The sequence below is a fragment of the Euleptes europaea genome, chromosome 6, assembly GCF_029931775.1.
Source record: "Euleptes europaea isolate rEulEur1 chromosome 6, rEulEur1.hap1, whole genome shotgun sequence".
NCBI classification, from domain to species: Eukaryota; Metazoa; Chordata; class Lepidosauria; order Squamata; family Sphaerodactylidae; genus Euleptes; species Euleptes europaea.
This window is the reverse complement of record NC_079317.1, coordinates 8112689-8134369: the sequence shown is the minus strand read 5'-3', so window position 1 is coordinate 8134369 and position 21681 is coordinate 8112689. Positions and strand designations below refer to the sequence as shown.

General features: G+C 45.9%; 1 protein-coding gene across 1 annotated transcript in view; it reads left to right on the top strand.

Moving 5' to 3' along the window:
* The window catches only part of PELI2 (pellino E3 ubiquitin protein ligase family member 2), a 107667-nt gene that overhangs the window by 60261 nt on the left and 25725 nt on the right, over nt 1-21681 (top strand). The gene's annotated exons all lie outside the window — the stretch shown is intronic.

Sequence of the window (21681 nt, the reverse complement as noted above, 5' to 3'; positions counted from 1 at the left end):
ATTTACATCAGTATACCATAAACAGAATTACAAAATCGGTTAAAACAGCTTTTTACTCCTGTTCTGTGCCAGATTTTGGAGGGGCTTGGGAAGAAACCGGGGGATTTTTAACCACAGGATGGGTGAGCAAGTCTAAACCAACTCTCCCAAGAAGCCTTTGCTGATAGAGAGAAAGGGCTGTCTATAATCCTGAATTTGTGTCCCCCAAAGTCCCGAATGCCCCCTTCCCTCCGGTCTGTAGCTTTCCCCAGGTGTCTGAAGGACCCCGGTTAAAAATTGCTGTGAAGCTTTTCTTACCCTGTTGGCATATGCTACAGACTTGGGAAAGAAGAAGAATTCCATTGGCCGTCACTAGACCGTGGTGTGGGGGGAAATCACATTTTTCTGGTGACGACATATTGCTCTTTGAATGCTGGCCAAATGCACCGCTGCTCACAGCAAACACAGCGCCGTGAGGGAAGACCTGGGCTTCCTGCGACAACGGCTGCAGTTTTTATTATTAAAATTCATAAAGCACACGCCCAAAACAATATGCTTGGTGCGCCCATTTCCTTCCAAATGGCTTTTAAAACGCCCCAAGAAAAGTCAGTAAAGCGTCAGGTCCAGGTGCTGTCAGCCGCTCCATCCACGTTTGCTGTTCTGCCAGGTGTGAGCCGGACTTGACATGTTCAGGGTTCGGGGAATTAGCAGATCCTGAAATCCCGGGATTTTAATAGCTTTAAAAGCTGGAGATAAACTAAGCAGGAAATTCTAGCCGCATTCCTGGGGTCCTTTCCATTTTGTTTTCTTGTGCTAAGGGAGCAGTCGTCAACCGGATGAAGTTAGTGGCAGAACTCCTATTGAGATTAATGGATGAAAGTTATATTCAGTACATTTTTCATGCAACTGCTTGAAAGAGTTGCTTTCATTACGTGCCACTTTTTGTGTGTCTACATGTAGGCATTCTGTTTTCTCTGGTGTGGGGCGCTGCAACCTACAGAGTCTCTTTCAGTCTTAAATAAAGCTGCCGGGAAGAATATTTAGGCCTTTGCGGATTTCCTTCTCTGCTTCACTCTGACTTCGCCCAAGATCAGCCTTTTTTTCCTTGCTGTTTAAAAAAATTGCCTGAGGTTGTGCTGGGTGGAAGATACCTCGATTGCAGAGGTTAAGTTGCAAACGATGCTGAGAAAGCCACTGTAAAATGTGTTGTGTGGCTCTTTGGTTGCGCCCACACCCTTTCGGTGCTCGCCAGGCGCTGTGCTAATAACGCATTGAGCTTTGGGAAGTGCTGGTAGCAGGACGATCAAAGCCAGAATCAAATACCAGCAGCATGAAATGATGTTCCTGGGTTTTGAGTTTTATATATTGCACTTCAATGTGTATAACAGGAAGAGGTGTGGAAATCAGGTTTTTGCAGGATGTCCTCATGGTGGTTCAGAACAGAGCCAGTGTGGTGTAGTGGTTAAGAGTGGTGGTTTGGAGCAGTGGACTCTGATCTGGTGAACTGGGTTGGCTTCCCCACTCCTACACATGAAGCCAGCTAGGTGACCCTGGGCAAGTTACAGCCCCACCTACCTCACAGGGTGTCTGTTGTGGGGAGGGGAAGGGAAGGTGATTGTAAGCTGGTTTGATTCTTCCTTAAGTGATAAAGTCAGCATATAAAAACCAATTCTCCTCCTCCTCCTGCTGCTGGGTCATAAACTTTAGGGAAGATTGTGCTTTTTGAATATGTACTTGAGGCAATTGCAGTTTACCATGTGAAATTATTACTTTATACAAATAAGCCAAGGACCGTTGCAGTAAAGTGGTTGGTGTTAGCCTCATGAGGCCTTGGCTCCCCTACTCTGCCGTAAAGATTCCTGGGTGGCCTGGGACAGTCACCCGCCCAACAGGGTTGTTGTCAAATAAAATGAGGGATGGAAGAACCATATAAACAGCCCTGAGTTCCTTACATGAAAAGTGGGATAAAAATAGAAATCAGGATTCCACGGCTGACAGTCAGGCCGTCAGAGGTGCGTTGCTGTCCAGATTAATTGTTGATACTTGTGTTTTCCTGTACTCGGCAGCAACAGAAGATGTAATGCTTTCCCGAGGCATGTAAATGATTCAGAAGACATTCCTGTGTGCGCTGTGCTCTTGTTGAGAGCTGCCAACCCCCTAAAGTTTGTGGTTCAGCAAATATGGTGTAAAAGAGCTGTAGGCATAGTGTTTGCTTGACTAATGAACTCATGTCGTTCCAAGAGTGTTTCTTGGATGAAACTGCTTTTCAGCAGTGCCCGTTCCATCTTTTGCTGCACATGTTTGTATAATCACATGACAATATCCAAGAGCTTTAAATCCCAGACAGCTATAGGGAGAGTGTGGGGTCCCCTGAGACATAATCCGTCTGGCTCCAGTTCTCCAGTGGGCTGTTCAGTTTGCGGGGTGGCTGGGACCTAAAGAGCTGTCGACCGCTAACATTGCATATTCATACACATACAGATTAAAACTTCTTCCACGTAAATCGGTGAACAATTGTAAATAAGCCAGTGAATAATCAAGAGTATTAATTTATACTATCAATTCAAATTCAAATCAATTTATTACTGTCATTGACCAGCAAAGAAAAGATACAAAAAGATTAACATTGATTAAAAGGATAAAAATATAGCACTATAGAACAGAACAGATTTGTATTACGGCATTGCTATTCTAAGAATACTTGATAAAATTGTCCACAGTTCACAATTGTGCATTAATTTAAAATACAAAAATACAAATCCATCAAGTTAGATTTTACTTATGCCCTAATTTAAAATTAGACCCATCCTTGAGGAAACCTTTGAAAGGCAAACTTTAAAAGCTATTGCGCAGAACCTAGCTGTGGCTAAGGTAACCTGTTCTTTTTCTCCCTCCAGAAGATCCTGCATTGCGGGGTGAGGGTTGGGGTCACTGGGGATGTAGTGGTGAGGTAGTTGTTAATTTCCTGCATTGTGCAGGGGGTTGGACTAGATGACCCTGGTGGTCCCTTCCAACTCTATGATTCTATGTGTCTGCAGTATTACTGATCCTATGGGCTCTCTAGGGCCCTTCAGCGAAGGGAGAATGAACTTAGTGCGCGGCCTCTTCATACCAAGGACATCTTAATAGCACATGAGCCACTGTTTCCATTTCTCCAATTTCACATGGGCAATGTCTGTCACTTACCGGGGTCCTTTTAAAGCGCCCCTCTGCTGTTGCTGAGGGGAGAGCTTGAAAGCGGGTCAGCGTGAAGACTCTCCTAAGACTTGGACGGTATACTATCATTCTGCTTAGTAATAAATAGGCTGTTCTAAAATGCATACAAGTCATATAGGCCTTTTCGTCTCTCCCTCTACCGTGCTTGTGATTAAACAAAGCTCTAAACATTGACATTACAAACCACATCTGATACTTGTACTTTTAATCTTACTTATCTCCCTACTATAATTCTTCAGTAGAAGATAGAAATTTTGTTAATAATAATAATGCTGACTGGCCTCTGGAATTCCTTGGCTACTTCTGACGCGTCCATTTAGAGTTCTGGATCCTGAAATTGGTGAACAGGTTTCCAGACTTGAAAAGAAAGGGAGATAATTGCTACTTACTTGGTTGTTCGGTAATGGAGCCGTGTTGGTGTAATTGCTCGGCGTCAGGTTTGTGGTACTCAGTATGTGAAACTGCGAGAGATATTTGGCATCATGAGAACTTCAGCTCTCGGCAGACAGCAGATTGTTGGCATATGTTATACAGAATCTGAAATGGGCTAGCTGCTTTGCTTTCCCCACTTGTCTTGGTACAGAATGTCCGATCTATGGTCAGTGCTACTATTTCAAATCATAGAATCATTGAGTTGGAAGGTACCACCAGGGTCATCTAGTCCAACCCTCCACAATGCAGGAAGTTCACAACCACCTTGCCCACACACCCCCAGTGACTCCCTACTCCATGCCCAGAAGATGGCCAAGGTGCCCTCCCTCTCATGATCTGCCTAAGGTCATAGAATCAGCATTGCTGACAGATGGCCATGTAGCCTCTGCTTCAAAACCTCCAGGGAAGGAGCACTTACCACCTCCCGAGGAAGCCTGTTCCACCGAGGAACCGCTCTAACTGTTAGAAAATTCTTCCTAATGCCTAGATGGAAATTCTTCTGATCAAATGGGGCTACACATTTTCTAGCACTTCCATCTAGCCAAATTTTCAGAGGTCTTTTAAAAATATATTTATTAATGCTTGTTTGGGGGACTATTTATTTTTAAATAAGATCATGTCGTTTAATAGAGTTCCAGCCAGAGGACACAATTATTATGATTTTTCCCAGTAATAGAAATGCAACAGATGCCAGGGAAGAACATCTTTCTGATTCTTGCCTGAAGCCCTTGGTGGCACTTCGATTAAAACAGCTTATTTCTCGGGGATCCATGCAGCACAGAAACTGATGCCGTTGTTTAATTTGATGGAAAAAATCATCCTTGGATATTTTAAACAGTAACATTTCCCACTCTGAGCAAAGGGCATCTTGCAGCTTGGGTTTTCCCGCCCTTTGCTGGGGGAGGCAGGACCAAATCTTCACTTCAGGGTGGGGATGATTTAGCTAACATCTGACATTTTACAGTCAATCCCCTTGTGGTCCTTGGTGTTACAAGAAGAAGAAGAGTTGGTTTTTATATGCCAACTTTCTCTACCATTTAAGGAAGAATCAAACCAGCTTATAATCATCTACCCTTCCCCTCTCTACAACAGATACCCTGTGAGGTAGGTGGGGCTGAGAGAGCTCTGAGACTAGCCCGAGGTCATCCAGCTGGCTTTACGTGTAGGAGTGGAGAAACCAACCCAGTTCACCAGATTAGCCTCTGCTGCACACGTGGAGGAGTGGGAGGAATCAAACCCAGTTCTCCAGATTAGAGTCCACTGCTCCAAACCACTGCTCTTAACCACTACACCTTGCTGGGAACATAAAATAAAAACAGTTCCCTCCCCCCATGGCGACTCATGACGACCCTATGAATCAGTGTCCTCCAAAATGTCCTATCTTTGACAGCCTTGCTCAGATCTTGCAAATTGAGGGCTGTGGCTTCCTTGATGGAGTCCATCCATCTCTTGTTGGGTCTTCCTCTTTTCCTGCTGCCCTCAACCTTTCCTAGCATGACTGTCTTTTCCAGTGACTCTTGTCTTCTCATCATATGACCAAAGTACAATAGCCTCAGTTTAGTCATTTTAGCTTCTAGGGTCAGTTCAGGCTTGATTTGATCTAGAACCCACTGATTTGTTTTTTTGGGGCAGTCCATGGTATCCGTAACACTGTCCTCCAACACCTCATTTCAAAGGAATCTACTTTCTTCCTATCAGCTTTCTTCGGTGTCCAGCTTTCACACCAACACATACAGTAGTAATAGGGAATACGATGGCATGAATTAACTTGATCTTGGTGGCCAGTGACACATCCTTACACTTCAGAATCTTTTCTAGCCCCTTCATGGCTGCCCTTCTCTGTCTCAGTCTCCTTCTGATTTCTTGGCTGCAGTCTCCCTTTTGGTTGATGATGGAGCCTGATCATTCTCTGCCTAGGGACCACGTATCTAAAGGACCATCTTGTCCTACGTGCCAACTCTGGTCCTCAAGCTGCAGCCTATTGGTTGATAGAATCATAGAGTTGGGACCACCAGGGTCATCCAGTCCAACCCCCTGCACAATGCAGAAAATTCAAAACTACCTCCTTCTCACACCCCCTGTGACCCCTATTCCCCGGCCAGAAGATCCCCCTCCCCCAAAAAAAAACACCCTTCAGGATCCCTGGCCAATCTGGCCTGAAGGAAAATTGCTTCCAGTCTCCCGAAGTAGCGATTGGCACTACCCTGGGTATGTTCCCCACTGGTAGCCCTACTAGCATTAACCAGAACCTGTGCCTTTTTATGGTAGCTCCCCGCTTTGTGGGATGGATTTCCCACACAGATTAGGGACGGGGAAGCATCTTTAGAAACTTTCAGGAGGCGCTACAAGACCGTCTTAGTTTCTAGGGGTGTCAATGAGGTATGAACTGCAGGTATCTTTTGTAGGCCAGGAGGGTTTTTTTTGGGGGAGGGGTAGTATTTTGTTGGTATTAAATTGTGGGGTTTAAAATTATGATTTGTATTACATTGGGTTTTACATTATGATTTGTAAGGCTTTATGGTCACTTGGAAATAAACCAGGCTGAATTTTCTGAGAGAACACGCTTAGGATTGGGTTAAATTTAAATGTGAAGAAACTATACATCGGAGGCAATTTCAGACGTTTCCCCACTTACTATCCCCTGTCTTCGCTAAGATTGTTTAGGTTTGGATTTTGCTTCAGTTAAGGAGAAAAGTGTAGGATGCTTGCTGTGTGTTATAGCTGCCATTGCTCAAAGCTATCATTTTCTCTGTCACTTTTTCTTCTAATAATAGCTTCCAGCCGGATAAGTCATCTGTGTGACAAATGGTAGAACGCTCCCCTTACTGATTCACATTGCTACAAATAAACCGATCTGTTCTTGGAGCCAGAGAAAATCCTACCCATTATTTACACTGCATTTTTTTTTACTGATGCTATAAAATGTCTTTGGCCTGGTCTGTAGCGATCTTTTACGGAGCTGTTCTGTTGTTTTGCTTTGGTCTGCTACTTTAAAGGCTTCACAGTAAATACCAGAAAGCCTTTCCAAGCTAGCAAGCAAAATCCAATGGATGAAAATAAATATTGAGATCTGAATTTATTTATGTAGGTATTTTCTCAGACCCCAAGACGTTTTATACTTCCTTGGTAGAATCCCTTTGATCGGGGACTGAGGGCGGGATACAAATCTAATTAAATAAATGAATTAAATAAATAAATTTAGGGTACTGCAGTAAAGTCTCTCATTATAGGTATTGGGGGGAGTCTTGGGAAAGTGGGAAGCGAACAAGGAAAGAGGTGTGGGTGGGCAGAAGTTGTTTATTCTGTTAACTGCTCTGAATAGAAGCCGATTATGTGTGTTTATAATGAAGAGGACTAAAAGCCTGCTTTTAAAAGCAAATATTAATAATTTTTGCACGCCCTTGTTTCGGAGGTTATATTTGGTGCTGCACTTTCAGGACTTTTAAAACTGGGAGCAATAGCTGGAGAAAGAATATGAGGGGGACTTTGGTTAGACATATTAAACATGGATGTGCTGAAGGAGAAGGTGGGTAATTGATTCAAACATATTTATGATGTATGCTTACAACACAAAGATCTCAAGCGTACGTTCGATGAGATCATTGCGCCTGCCAGCCATCAGCCGACTCCTTAATGTTAAGTTTGATTCCTGACTGCTGTCTGCTACTTTCTAGGGCCTGTGGAACAAACTGAGACTCTGGAATTTTATCCTCCGTACAGGGTTAGCAGCGTAAAACAACACATGAAGCTGCCTTACACTGAATGGGACCCTCGGTCCATCGAAGGCAGTATTGCCTGCTCAGACTGGCAGCAGCTCTCCAGGGTCTTGGGTGGAGAGGTCTTTCACATCACCTACCTGCCTAGTCCCTTTAACTGGAGATGCCAGGGATTGAACCTGGGGCCTTCTGCATGCCAAGCAGAGGCTCTACCACTGAGCCATGGCCCCTGTTCTTCATTTGTTCTTGGACGCCATTGCAAATGGGGAAAGGCTGGCCATCATAAGTTCATCATAAGACCCCCATTATCTGCCCCCCAATTAAGAATCACCGGCCTTGAAGAATATTCCAATCATGCCAAATTTCTCCTTATTTTTTCTCCCCCCCGCCCCGCTGCTTACTTGTGATTGGTGATGGCACCTGCTTGTGAATAAGCCTGTTTCATCTTTGCTTTTTCTTAGTGAATTTGTAAGACCTTAATTGTAATTGAAAAGGCTTACTTAAACAATTTATCTACAAGCAGTTTTTATAATACCTGTATCCTGTGTGCGTTGCCTATGAGATACTTGTTCTCAGAAGCTATCTAAATGGGGAGGGGGGAATTGCTTGGGTATATCTTTGGAGCAAATGGTTTCAGTGGAACAATACTGTACGAGACATGAATAGTCGTTTGGAAGCACAAGGGTACCTGTTATTTGTCATCCTAAACTAAGGACATCCCGAATCTATGTGGGAGGCAGAACATTTGTATAAATCCACCTAGTGGAAAATAGAAAACAGAGTGCCAATAGAAGTCAGCATGCCAGTTCATGATGGCAGAGATTGGCCTGTAGTCTTTCTGGAATCTGGCTTTTTTCCGGTATTTAAAACACATCCTTAACTTTTCCAGTGGAATATGACTAGCTTTTGTCTCTACCTGGTTCCACACAGATGTGTCTCCAGTAGATACATTATGTCATGGTTATCTGGGAAACTTCAAACCGATAGGATGTGGCATGTTCAACTTTTTAAATTTAAAAACATGTGCCATAGGCTGGACGTGATGTATAAACATTGTAAATATTTTTCTAATTAAAAAGCAGGTTGAATTTTATCTATTTTTAATGTAAAACCTTTTTTGCAGCTTTTCCACTCAACTTAAGGCCTCCAAGGTAGCTAACAATCAAAACATTAAAACGAGAGTTTGCACACTGTTTATATATTCATACACAGATAACATACACATACAATTAAAAACAACAATTGAACACCTAAATGTGAAGGAGGGTAAGTGAGGGAGCGCCAATCAAAACAGAAAAGTCTTTACCCCCCTGGTGGAAAACAACGCTAGAGGGTGACAGATGGATCTTCCTGGGGAGTGAATTCCATAATGTTGGTGCCACAACTGAGAAGACCCTTTCCTGGGTTGTCTCAGATTGCAAGGCCACCCAGAGCAGTGTCCCCATAGATGGTGAGGTAGGCTCATGTGGAAGTAGATGGTTCTAAAGGGATGGTAGTCTCAAGCTGTGTAGGGCTTGTGAAGGCCAATGCCAGCACCTTGAGTATTGAGCGCAGAGGCAAACTGGGAGCCAGTGTAGGTGGAACAAGACTGAGGTGATATGTCCCCCACCCATCTTTTGCTATCTGGGGACTAAAAAAATAGCCAAGAGCTTGGGGTGCGGGGAGGGTTGAATGTTCAGGAAAATTAGTTTCACTGATAACTGAATAATGTGTTTGGGTTAAGTTACGTCAAGTTGTTTCCGACTCGTTGCGACCCTATGAATCAATGTGCTTTAAAACGTCCTATCTTTAACAACCTTGCTCAGGTCTCGCAAACTGAGGGCTGTGGCTTCTTTTATAGAATCAATCCATCTCTTGTTGGGTCTTCCTCTTTTCCTGCTGCCTTCAACTTTTCCTAGCATGATTGTCTTTTCCAGTGACTCTTGTCTTCTCATAACACGACCATTATGTACGACCGCTGAATAATACATGCTTCCTTTACACTGTTGCCATTTAGCTGGGCATGAGATCCAGCAATTGTCCACTCATCTATTCCAGGAGAGCTCAACCTTCATTGGCAGCCCCTTCAGTAGAGCTTAACACTCATTGGCAGTCCCTTCAGTTTCATGTTCGCTTTCTGTAGACGTGCTTCCAACATAGGCGGGCTCAAGTTCAGACTGAAGCGAATCCAGTTCGGAGCTGCTTGAGTCGCATTCTCTATCGCTGAACGACGGTTCTGCCTGCAGTGAGTCTGCGGGCCACGCGTCGCATTTCATTCGCTTTGCTTGGGGCGTGTAGGGCTGATTCTCTGAGGACAGGGAAAGATTTTGAGAAATGCAAAGCAGCTTAGCAGTGTGGCGATGGGTTAGCCTGTCCCGCTTTTGTGTATTGGCTGAGCTGAAAGCCTTCCAGTTGGGTTCATGCAGAATGACTGGTGGAATACTCAGGATCCTCGCTGCGATCGTGGACAGCTGTCGGGTGTTACAGTATCCTTTCCACCACGTGAGGGGAGACACGTTCTCTGCAACTCTCCAAACGATGTCTTTGCTCCAAAGTTTTTCTTTGGCGCGGTACTCCGCAAGGTCCGTCATCACAGTTATTTCGCTGAGGTTGGGGAGACTCTTAGCTACTTCCATAATTGTGTCGAGAGCAGTAGATAATTCGTCTTCTGATAAATCTTGTGCCCTTTGTCGAGGATCCAACAGGTTTGCGGCCAAGTGAACTGGATGAGAGCAAAATTCGGACCTTTCAGTAAACATTTGTTTGACCGCTGCTGCTTCGTTTTTGGACAGAGGCGAAGAAGGCAAAAGTTCAATTAGATTGGCATTCAGTTTTTTTAATATCCCGGTAACACTTGAAAGGTTTATTTCTCCTTCAAGTTTCTGGAGAGCTGCAGAAATGGGCCGCAGCAAATTGAACGCTCCTTCAACTTGAACCCAGAATACGTCGCTGTCAAGAATCTGCTTACGAATATTCACAGGAATAATGTGGGATAAAGCGTTGCCTGTCGACGCGCTTTGTAAACTGGCCTTTGAATGCAGCAAGCTATCTAAACACTTGGCGACTGAGCCCCATCTAGTTTCAGCAGGCCATGAAAGTGGACTTTCTTTCCCTTGCTGCTCCCGCTGGAATATCTTCAGTGCCTGATTAGCAACAGGGCTGTTGAATACCTTCACAACGGCTTTGCAGTTTGCCACGATCGTTCTCATCGTGCTAACATTTAGTATGTCTTCTGCCAGAAGGGTCAACCCATGAGCAACGCAGCCGAAAACAATTAAGTGAGGGTACCTTGCCTTCAACATTTGCCATGCCCCCTTTATGTTGGCGGAACCATCAGTTACCAGGGCCAGTACTTTGGAGGGACCTGCACTTTGAATCTCTTCACTCAGTAGATTGGCTATGTAGTCACTGGTAAGGCGAGAAGGTCTGCTGGCAATCGCTTTCAGGAATACTGGCTCGGGTGTCGCAAACATAATGTTCAGTAAAGACTTTCCTTGTGTGTCGGACCATCCGTCTGACATTAGCGTCAGTGATTCTGCTCGGCCGAGCCTCTGAACAACCATTGTCTGCACTCTGCCATGCTCTCGGTCTAAAAGTGAATGCGATAAGCGATAATGCGATGGCAATTTATACGATGGGCAAATTAGCTTGTAGTGCGCCTTCCAGTATGGATTTTCAGTTATGGAAAGCGGGGTGCCGCTTGCAAATATAGCGCGAGCCAATGTCTCATCGGCTTTTTCTTTCTCTTCTTTTGACATTTTGTCTGCACGGTTTGAGAAAATGCTTGGCTGTTTTGAACAGCTACCCACAGCTCGCAAATCTTCTGCGGACATGGATCTTGAAAAGGAAGGTCCTGCCTCTTTCTCCCTAGGCCCCGGAAGCTCAGCTCTTTCAACTTTCACATGTGGCAGATCTGCTGTTCTGCTGGAGATACTAAGTTCCTGGAACAGAAGAGAGGAGGAGAGGCCTTAAATGCTTGATAGCTGTATATCATAGTTTGATAGCTGTATTTTATTATTATTGTTGCTGTTGTCAGGTGTGAATTGATCATGTTTTATTCTAATTCCTGAGTAAGGATACTATCTTACGGATTGCAGCTTAAGATTCTGTATGTTTTATGTTCTGTATGTTCTGGAGAACTGGGTTTGATTCCCCACTCCTCTACATGAGCAGCGGATGCTAATCTGGGGAACCAGGTTGATTTCCCCACTCCTCCACATGAGGCCAGCTGGGTGACCTTGGGCTAGTCACAGCTCTCTTAGAGCTCTCTCAGTCTCACCTACCTCACAGGGTGTCTGGTGTGGGGAGGGGGAGGGATTGTAAGCCGGTTTGATTCTTCCTTAAGTGGTAGCGAAAGTTGGCATATAAAAACCTACTCTTCTTATCTGTATCGATATATTATTTATTGAATATTGTGAGCAACCCCAAGCCCTGTGGCCCAGGGGAGAGGAGGGGTAGGGCATAAGTCTAACATAGTGATAATAATAAGTAGCAGCAGCTTCATTTATAGCCCACCTTTCTCGCTGGGACTCAAGGCAATGGCAGAAATAAGAACTATTGAGTCATTCAGGAAGCGAATTGCAAAGTATGAAAAAAACCTTTGAATCTACCAGCAAAGGCTCCCAGTAAAAAAGAATTCTGCAGTGGGGCTGGGCAGATTACAGGTACGGGAAAAACTATTCAGTCAATCAGTGAGCGGAGTACAAAATATCATTAAACAGTTCAATCTAACAGCAAAGAATTCTCAATAAAACAACATGTGGGGCTGGGATTGAAGAATTGTTGTCTAAGGAAACAAAATAATGAACGCGGAAGTCACCTCCTGAGCTGCCCCAACTTCTGCTCCTGAACAATTCAGTTTTGCACATTTTGGGAAATGATAGAAGCATGGGGGCCTTCATGATAGCCTCCGGCAGGCCATCCCATAATGTGGGAGCCGCCACAGCCTGCTCTGTTTAATATATGAATGCGCTTACTTACTTGGGACTGCTGAAATAGCTTCTTCGCAGCTATTTTTTCTCCATTCGGCAGCAGCTTCCTGTACAAGGACTGGATTTCCTCTGGGCAGTTTCGGCAAGCTGTCAAGTGTTTCTTCATCCTCGTCGCATTGTTTGCGTATGTCTGTCCGCAGTATTTACATATGCCGACTATCTTCCTCCCGTCCGTGATTTCGGTGTAGTGATGCCACACGAAACTTTTCTGATTAGGCATTAGGACCGCTTCAAAACAATCCAGGCAAAAAGCGCCGAGTATTTGAGTACTTCCTCAAAAAGACTCAACAGGCTTTGGTGCCGACGCTTCCAGCCTCTGCAGCTCTAAAGCAGAGAAATGAGAGGCGTCTCTGTCTGTGTTCTCTTTTGGCTTTGCGGCGAGGCCGGACGGAAAACTTTCCATGGAAAAATACAGTCATGGAAAATTTTCCTCTGCACAGAAATTTCCACTCCCGCCCCTCCCATCGCTGGCTACTCATAGCGGCCTCAGCATCTGGGTAGATGCTCTTCCAAACGCCGTTCGAGGGAGACTTCCCAGCGCGACGGCGTTACATAACCAGCATGTAATTAGCACATTGACACACGAACAGCGGCGTGAGCAGCTGCAGCGAACATTCGAGCAGCCGAAGCAGCCGCGGTTTTCTTGAGAAACATGTTAAAACTTAATAATCTCCCCTCCCTTAACTGTGTGTGTGTGTGTGTAAAGTGCCTTCAAGTCGCAGCCGACTTATGGCGACCCCTTTTTGGGGGTTTCATGCCAAGAGACTAGCAGAGGTGGTTTGCCCGTGCCTTCCTCTGCACAGCAACCCTGGACTTCCTTGTTGGTCTCCCATCCAAATACTAACCAGGGCTGACCCTGCTTAGCTTCTGAGATCTGACGAGATCAGGCTAGCCTGGGCCATCCAGGTCAGGGCACCTCCCTTAACTAAGAGTTTTGAATACCACGGTCCTTTTTCTTTTCTGTTTTTAATTCCCCGGAGAGCTCTGCTACCGGTTCATTAGCACACAGTGGGCAGATTACTGATCTGATGTCAGCTTGTCTAGTCACAGGCTTGCCTGGAGTGCTGAGGCAGCTTTGGGAGAGTGTTAATTAAACCTGTTTGCTTAGGTTTGCCTCTTTGCTGACTGCTCAGATCTCCTCGCGTGCCTCTGACTCCTTCGCTGTTTCTGTCATGTTGCGTTCTGCTTTGTGGAAACCCCCACCCCACCCTCGGCTGCCTCAAACTGGCATATCAGAGGAGGCGAAAATTTGGTGGTGGGTGGATGCTCAATGTGTATTTACATGTAAAGCGTGGTGCGATGGTTAAGAGCGGCGGACTCTAATCTGGTGAACCAGGTTTGATTCCCCACTCCTCCACGTGAAAGCCTGCTGGGAGTATAATTTGATTAGAGATACCTTGACCGGACAAAGTCTGCAATGTGGTGTAGTGGTTAAGAGCGGTGGTTTGGAGTGGTGGTCTGGGTTTGATTCCCCCACTCCTCCACTTGAGCGGCGGACACTAATCTGGTGAACTGGATTTGTTTCCCCGCTCCTCCACATGAAGCCAGCTGGGTGACCTTGGGCTAGTCACAGCGCTCTCAGAGCTCTCTCAGCCCCACCTACCTCACAGGGTGTCTGTTGTGGAGAGGGGAAGGGAAGGTGATTGTAAGCCGGTTTGATTCTCCCTTAAGTGGTAGAGAAAGTCGGCATATAAAAACCACCCCCCCTTCTTCTACTACATATATTGTGGATGGAGATGCATTTTTACTCATTTATACTCCTCCTTTCTCCATAATAGGGACTCAAAGCGGGTAATATCATTCTCCTGTTACCTGCATTTTAAGGGGTGCTGACAAATCTAGTTGTAGGTCCTCACTGTTATGTAGCCAGCATATTGTAGTGGTTAAGAGTGGTGGTTTGGAGCGGTGGACTCTGATCTGGAGAACCGGGGTTGATTCCCCACTCCTCCACATGAGCGGCGGAGGCTAATCTGGTGAACTGGGTTTGATTCCCTACTCCTACACATGAAGCCTTCTGGGAGTATAATTTGATCAGAGATACTTTTTGAATGTATATAGATATATGGACGAAGTAATTCAAGGGGATATATACACAATAGTAGTAATGCAAATATAAAGCATATATATTTTGATATGATACTAGCTTGGACCAGTTGGTACTAATTTTATATTTAGTGTAGCCAAAGAAAGTAGTACGGCAGCGAAATCTGAGGTGCCTCAGAGTTTTTCTTGTCCTATTTTTTTTATTTATTCATAATCCACCTTCCTTGCTGAGAATGAAGGCAGTCGACAGCATATAAGCAGTGCTTTCAAGCAGCATCAGATAACCAGTGAACAACGCAATGGGACTAAGGTTACAATATTAAAGAACGATGCGAACAGCAAACTATCGAAGGTGAGGTGTACTATAACCCGTAGTGAAAGGGGATCACAGGGTAAAGACAATGCAGCAAAGGCAGGACTACTCATTTCAGTGGACTACTCAGTGCTACGGTGATCCAGCTCCAGACTTTGCAAGGAGCTCAAAATCTGAGGCTCTCTGCCCATGCAAATAGCTGAATCGGTTCTCCAAAACAGGCGGTGTTATAAAAGCCCCAAGAAATCCTTCTTTGTTGGTCAACAGTCTTACCACTGGTCCTAACATGCCGGAGAGCAAGCATGGCATAATGGTTAAGAGTGGTGGTTTGGAGTGGTGGACTCTAATCTGGAGAACCGAGTTTGATTCCCCACTCCTACACATGAGCGGTGGAGGCTAATCTGGTGAACTGAATTTGTTTCCCCACTCCTCCACATGAAGCCAGCTGGGTGACCTTGGGCAAGTCACAGCTCTCTTAGAGCTCTCTCAGCCCCACCCACCTCACAGGGTGTCTGTTGTGGGGAGGGGAAAGGAAGGTGATTGTAAGCCGGTTTCATTCTTCCTTAAGTGGTAGAGAAAGTCAGCATATAAAAACCAACTCTTCTTCTTCTGCCTTTCTGAGTTCTGGCCTTTGCATTCCTCGTGACCTTTGCTGTTAGCTTCTGGTATTTGATTTTAGGACCCCTTGGGTGGCCACAGCTTCTGCTTGTCCATTTCGTTTATGGTTGCTGTTTCTTGTGGTATGGATCCTTGAACCACTGCTTGACCCCATTCCCTATTCCTCACACAGGGCCTCCCCCTAGCTACCTCCTACAGCATTGGCAATAACTGTAGCCCTTTATACCATTTATATGAGGCAAAATCTATTTGACACTTCCGTGGTGGATTTATGGATAGGCAGCGCTTGAATGGTCACTGTATCAGCTCTTTGGTGCGCCAAGACACTTCAAAACAGCTGTAACATAAGTCAGTTTTGTAGAATTAACCCAGGGTACACATCTCACGTGTGTTAAAACTCAGATCAAGTTTTATAGCAGGTATCCAACTTGCCCTCCCTGGCAGATAGAGCACATGGCTATCTCTCAGTTGGTGCATTTTAGGCGAGCCAGCATAGTGTAGTAGTTAAGAGCAGTGGCTTGGAGTGGTGGACTTTAATCTGGAGAACCGGGTTTGATTCTCCACCCCTCCACATGAGCGAGGGATGCTAATCTGGTGAACTGGGTTGGTTTCCCCGCTCCTCCACGTGAAGCCAGCTGGGTGACCTTGGGTTAGTCACAGCTCTTGGAGCTCTCTCAGCCCCACCTACATTACAGGGTCCATCAAATCCAGCAGTCTTATTCTCAAACTGGTAAAACACATTGTTTTACCAGTTTGATAATTGCACACATCTTATATGGGAGACATATATGAATTTAGCTTGTTTGTTCTGCCTTAGAGAGCCAGCGCGGTGTAGTGGTTAAGAGCGGTGTTTGGGGTGGTGGACTCTCATCTAGAGAACCGGGTTTGATTCCCCACTCCTCCACATGAGTGGCAGATGTGAATTTGGTGAACTGGATTTGTTTCCCTACTCCCACACATGAAGCCAGCTGGGTGACCTTGGGCTAGACACAGTTCTCTCAGAGCTCTCAGCCCTACCTACCTCACAAGATGTCTGTTCTTGGGAGGGGGAGGGAAGGAGATTGTAAGCCGGTTTGATTCTCCCTTACTGGTAGAGAAAGTCCCCATATAAAAACCAATTTTCACCTTCTTCTTCACCTCCTTCTTCGCCTTCTTCTCCTCCTCTTCCTCCTCCTCTCTTCCCTGGGAAATCAAGTGGCTGTCAGGGAACTTCCAGGAACTCCCAAGTGTGCTCCAAAGCACCTTACATCTCCTGGGCATGACATTGACCTGCAGAACCCAATAAGATTCATTTTTACCCGTATCAACTGAGCACGAAGTTAAGGGGTTAAGACCATGGTGAGTGGTGATTTTATTTGTCCCCTTACATATTATGTTATTCCCCTTTACTATGTATGGATGTGAAAGTTGGACAGTGAAGAAAGCTGACAAGCAGAAAATTGGTTCCCTTTGAAATGTGGTGTTGGAAGAGACTTCTAAGGATACCCTGGACTGCCAAAAAGACAAATCAGTGGGTTCTGGATCAACTCAAGTCTGAATTATCTGTAGAAGCTAAAATGACTAAACAAAGGCCATCACATATTGGGTTCATCACGAGAAGACAAGAGTCACTGGAAAAGAGAGTAATGCTAGGACGAGGGGAAGGCATCAGGAAAAGAGGAAGACCCAACAGGAGATGGATTGACTCCATTAAGGAAGCCACAACCCCCCAGTTTGCAAGACCTGAGCAAGGCTGACAACGAAAGGAGAGTTTGGAGATCAATTCACAGGGTCACTATAAGTCACAAGTGATTTGCCAGCACATAACACAGAGAATGTAATCTTCCTGGAAAATTTCATGAGAACTCTGCTCTGAGGATATTTCAAAAAACGTCCAAATTTTTTGGGTTTGGCAGAGGTTTTATTTCTTTTAAAATATTTCTGTGCCACCGTTCTCCTGTCAAGCAAGCATCCAAGGCAGCTCCCTCCCCTCCGCCATTCACGCCTAACAGTGCAGTGCAAGAGACACAGTAGTAAAATAACTCTAGACCAGGGTGGGGTCACAGGCACAAAAGGAGGGCAGTGCCGGACAGCTGGGCCATTTATGCAGGGGTATTTAGCTTGCGATCCCTGCTGGACTGCTCCAAGGCTTCCTTTGCATTATTCATGATTTTACTGACCTTTAGAAGTCACTTCGCCCCCGCCTCGTTTCCCCCCCGCAGTTCTAGGATGCTGTTTTATAACGAATTTAGATTCTGCTTGGAGGCAAGAGCGAGGCAAATCCCCTCCTTTTCCATGCATAGTCCTAACTTCGCTGTTTCTCTCCCCATGCCCATTCTGGCTTCTCCCTCCCATGTGTCTGTCCCTCCCATCCAACCCCTTCCCTCAATGCGAAGCACAAAAGAGGGAATGAAACCTTCATGAAATATTCAGGAAGATGCCAACCGAAACGAGGGCGGAATACCAAGCTTTGCAAAAGCACAGGTACAGACAGGAAGCAGTCCCTTGAAGAGCTGACCCACCCCCTCCAAGAAAACTGCAACAAGGCTGCGTTTTCAGGGGGAGGGATTCAGAAGCTCCCTGATTCACTGGGGATGCCTAATTAATCACAAGGTGCTCCTGGAATTTCTTTTTGTGGGTGAGGGGAGCCCTCATGCATATGATGTTTGAGAATTCGGATCAGAAAACTGTGCAGCAAACCAAACACAAACTTCTCCTTCTTCCTCTGCCCCAGTGGAAACATGGTCTCTTCCCCTAGCCCAGGGGTCGGCAAACTAATTAGTCAAAAGAGCCAAATATCAACAGTGCAACGATTTAGATTTCTTTTGAGAGCCAAATTTCTTAAACTATGTAGGTAGGTACACTGTTTATTAACTTAATAAACTTTAAAGTTTTAAGTCTTAATTAAACTATAGGTACACTGAATAAAACTTGATATCATACTTAATAGTGATCTTATTTATTGATAAAAATTAAATTGTAAGTCCCTGCCATTTCCCCCTCCCCGTCCGGAGTCCTCGTCTGGAGGCCTGGTCTACCGCCATAAAAGCCTATTGGTAGACCTGGCCTCCGGCTGAGTCCCATTGGGAGGCCAGGTCTACCCATGGCTTTCTTGGCAGTAGACCTGGCCTCCAGAGGCCCATAGAAGCCAGTTGGTAGACCTGGCCTCTGAAGGGGGACTTTCCCCTCGGAGTCCACTGCCAAGAAAGCCAGTGGGTAGACATGGCCTCCCAATGGGACTCAGCCGGAGGCCAGGTCTACCAAAGGAAGACTGCCCTGCCCAACAGCTGATAGGCTGGGGGGGCAGGAACCGCCCAGCCGCCCGCCCAGCAATCGCGCGGCTAGAGGGGAGGGGAGGCTTTAGCCTCCCAACCATTGAGGGCAAGGGAAAGGGGGACCCGGCCATTCTCCACGGTGTGTGGGGGGGAAAGAAAGCGTGCCCGCTCGCCCGCTCTCTCTCTCTCTCAGGCGCACCGGCTCCACAGCCCGGCTGCCGGCACGAGCGGGCGCAAGAGCAGGGGCTCTGAACCAAGTTCGGAGAGCCGCACTCAACGGGCCAAAGAGCCGCATGCGGCTCTGGAGCCGCAGTTTTGAGACCCCTGCCCTAGCCGGGTGCATCTCAGTACTTGCAATGACTTGCCATTTTCTGACCCCTGATATTGAGCCCATATAAGGAATACAGTCCATAGCTGCCAGCACTTTCCTTTTAATGCTTGCCCTCAATAGGCAGATATTATTTTTCCAGTGCTAATATTTTTCTGTTCCAAGGCATAAGCAATGGCAGTTCTGTAAGCAATCGATGGGGACTTTTTTTTTTTTTGGGCAAGAAATTAAGTTTTTGTCCCTCTTCACTTCTCATGAGAGATATGCAGGGTGTGGGGAGAGATCTGTTCAAAGGTTTCTCTCAGGGAAGCTATCTAGAGAGTCTTTGGCCCGCAATACAAAATCAATTTGTGTCAGAATCAATTTATAATGTCTGGAAACTGTACAGTTATCTGATGGGCCTCATCTCATTAGTATACTGTGCCGATGCTGGCGGGTGATATTCATCTACTGGAACTCAACATTGTTTGCATTGAAAACAGAAGAAGAAGAAGAGTTGGTTTTTATATGCTGACTTTCTCTACCACTTAGGGAAGAATCAAACTGGCTTACAATCACCTTCCCTTCCCCTCCCCACCCTGTGAGGTAGGTGGGGCTGAGAGAGCTGTGATTAGTCCAAGGTCACCCAGCTGACAGGCGTAGGAGTGGGGAAACCCACCTGGTTCACCAGATTAGCCTCCCCCGCTCATGTGGAGGAGTGGGGAATCAAACCCAGTTCTCCAGATCAGAGCCCACCGCTCCAAATCACCGCTCTTAACCACTGTACCACGCTGGCTCTTGTTTGGTTGGTTTGGTTGGTATTTGCTTGGTATGGTTGGAATGGAGGCTGTATTGTAGAGCTTAGTCCAGGGGTCTCCCAACATGGTGCCTGTGGGTACCTGGGTGTTTGCCGACTGTTTTTAAGAAGTGGGCAGGGCCAGGTAGGGCTTTTACCCACAAGGTTTCTGACTGACTATTGGAGCTTTGATTTGGCTGTGCAGATTTTTTAAAACGTTGCTTCGACAGTTGCTGCCACCTCAGCACAAGGTTCTCCGCTGTGTTACTGAAGTGAAGCTGTGGCGATCGTATTGTGGCTGGCTCCGCCTCCATCAGCCGCCATTTTGCGGCTGTCATTTTGTTGCCGCGCTCACCATGCCGTGTCAGAATTCCAGATGCGCCCGCAGGCTCAAAAAGGTTGGGGACCTCTGGCTTTGTCGATTGCTTCCCTTTTCTTGCCTAGTTTCCAGCTTATGGATCCTGCAACCCATAGGCTCAAGATCAAGGAATGTTCCCTGCCCCCCACCCAACCCTTACTAATCTCAGGAAAGTTTATTTCTGGGATGCACGTATTGGGTTTTATATATGGTTAATATGGCAGAGCTCGCCCAGTCATGGAAGCTTGATATTGAGTGCAATAAAATCTTCCCGAAAGGTAAATTGCAAAAAAGTAGAACTTACATTTATTCAGGTTTAATCAATCAATCGACCTTTATTGGTAGATAAGGTTTAGTCTGTTAACATTCTTGTTGCAGTTGATAAAAGATAGAAAGCCTCATCTAAAGAATACATTTCCCTATACAAGTGGCTAGCTAATCCAGCGTCACGTGAGTGCAAGTATGATTGCATTGGTTTTTACAGGCGAGACCTGTAGAAATGTCTGCCTCCATGCAGACCATGTGGAAAAGAGGAAGACAAAATGGCTACTGAGAGAGAAGGAGGAGGGGTTAGAGGGCAGTCCCCAGGTTTGGTCAAAGAGGAACGTCCCATTCAAGAGATAACAACTACAAACTTAAATTAGCGCCCTCTGATGTCAAGGTGTGCTGAGTCGCTCTCACTCCAACAGCACGGACTTCCGTGTCCTAATAGGCACATGGGCTTGGGTGGCTAGAGGGCAAGGGGTGAAATTGCTCCTTCCTTTCCCTTCGCCCTCCCCACTGCATCAGCCTGGTTCATGCCGCTGTTAGCACAGGCAGGTTCTTCCACCGTATTCGAAAGGGTTCTGGGGTGGAGGGGACAGTGGGGAAGATCTCTGACTGTCAGCATCTCCCACTGGCAGCTTTTGGGATCCAAGCTTGGGGCTGTATAATAATGAATGCAACTGGTTAGGTAGTTCTCTTAATGCACACGGGTACACTCGGCTGCGTTCTCAGAATTACAGTATGATTCCCAGAAACCGATACAGGATGTTCTAGCTTCGATTGTTGATTCTGGAGTGTGCTATGAACAAATGCAAGAGTGAGCCATGTGTGCTGTGGGGAAATCCATCAGTCTAGACTTTCCTCCAAAAATTAATTTATGTTCAAGGAAAGGAATTTTCTGGATAGTTAAAACTTCCCTGGAAGTTTTCTCTGTATCAGTCCCCTCCCCCACCTCCCAAAGGCAACCTTGGTCTAGGAATGAGATTTACTTTTAATGCAAATTAAATATTTTATGGAGAAAGTAAGCGGGTGTGGTCTGGTGATTAGTGTTGGGCTAGGACTGGGGTGACCTTGATTCCAAACCCTATTCAGCCATGAAGCTCACTGGGTGAAGAAGAAGGGTTGTTTTTTATATCCCAGTTTTCTCGATCATAAACAGTCTCAAAGAGGCTTACAATCGCCTTCCCTCCTCCCTCCCACAACAAGTACCTTGTGAGGTAGGTGGGGCTGAGAGAGTTCTGAGAGAACTGCAACTAGCCCAAGGTCACCCATCTGACTTCATGTGGAGAAGTGGGGAATCAGACCAGGTTCTCCAGATTAGAGTCCACGGCTCTTAACCACTACATCACATGAACACATGAAGCTGCCTTATACTGAACCAGACCCTTGGTCCATCAGAGTCAGTATCATCTGCT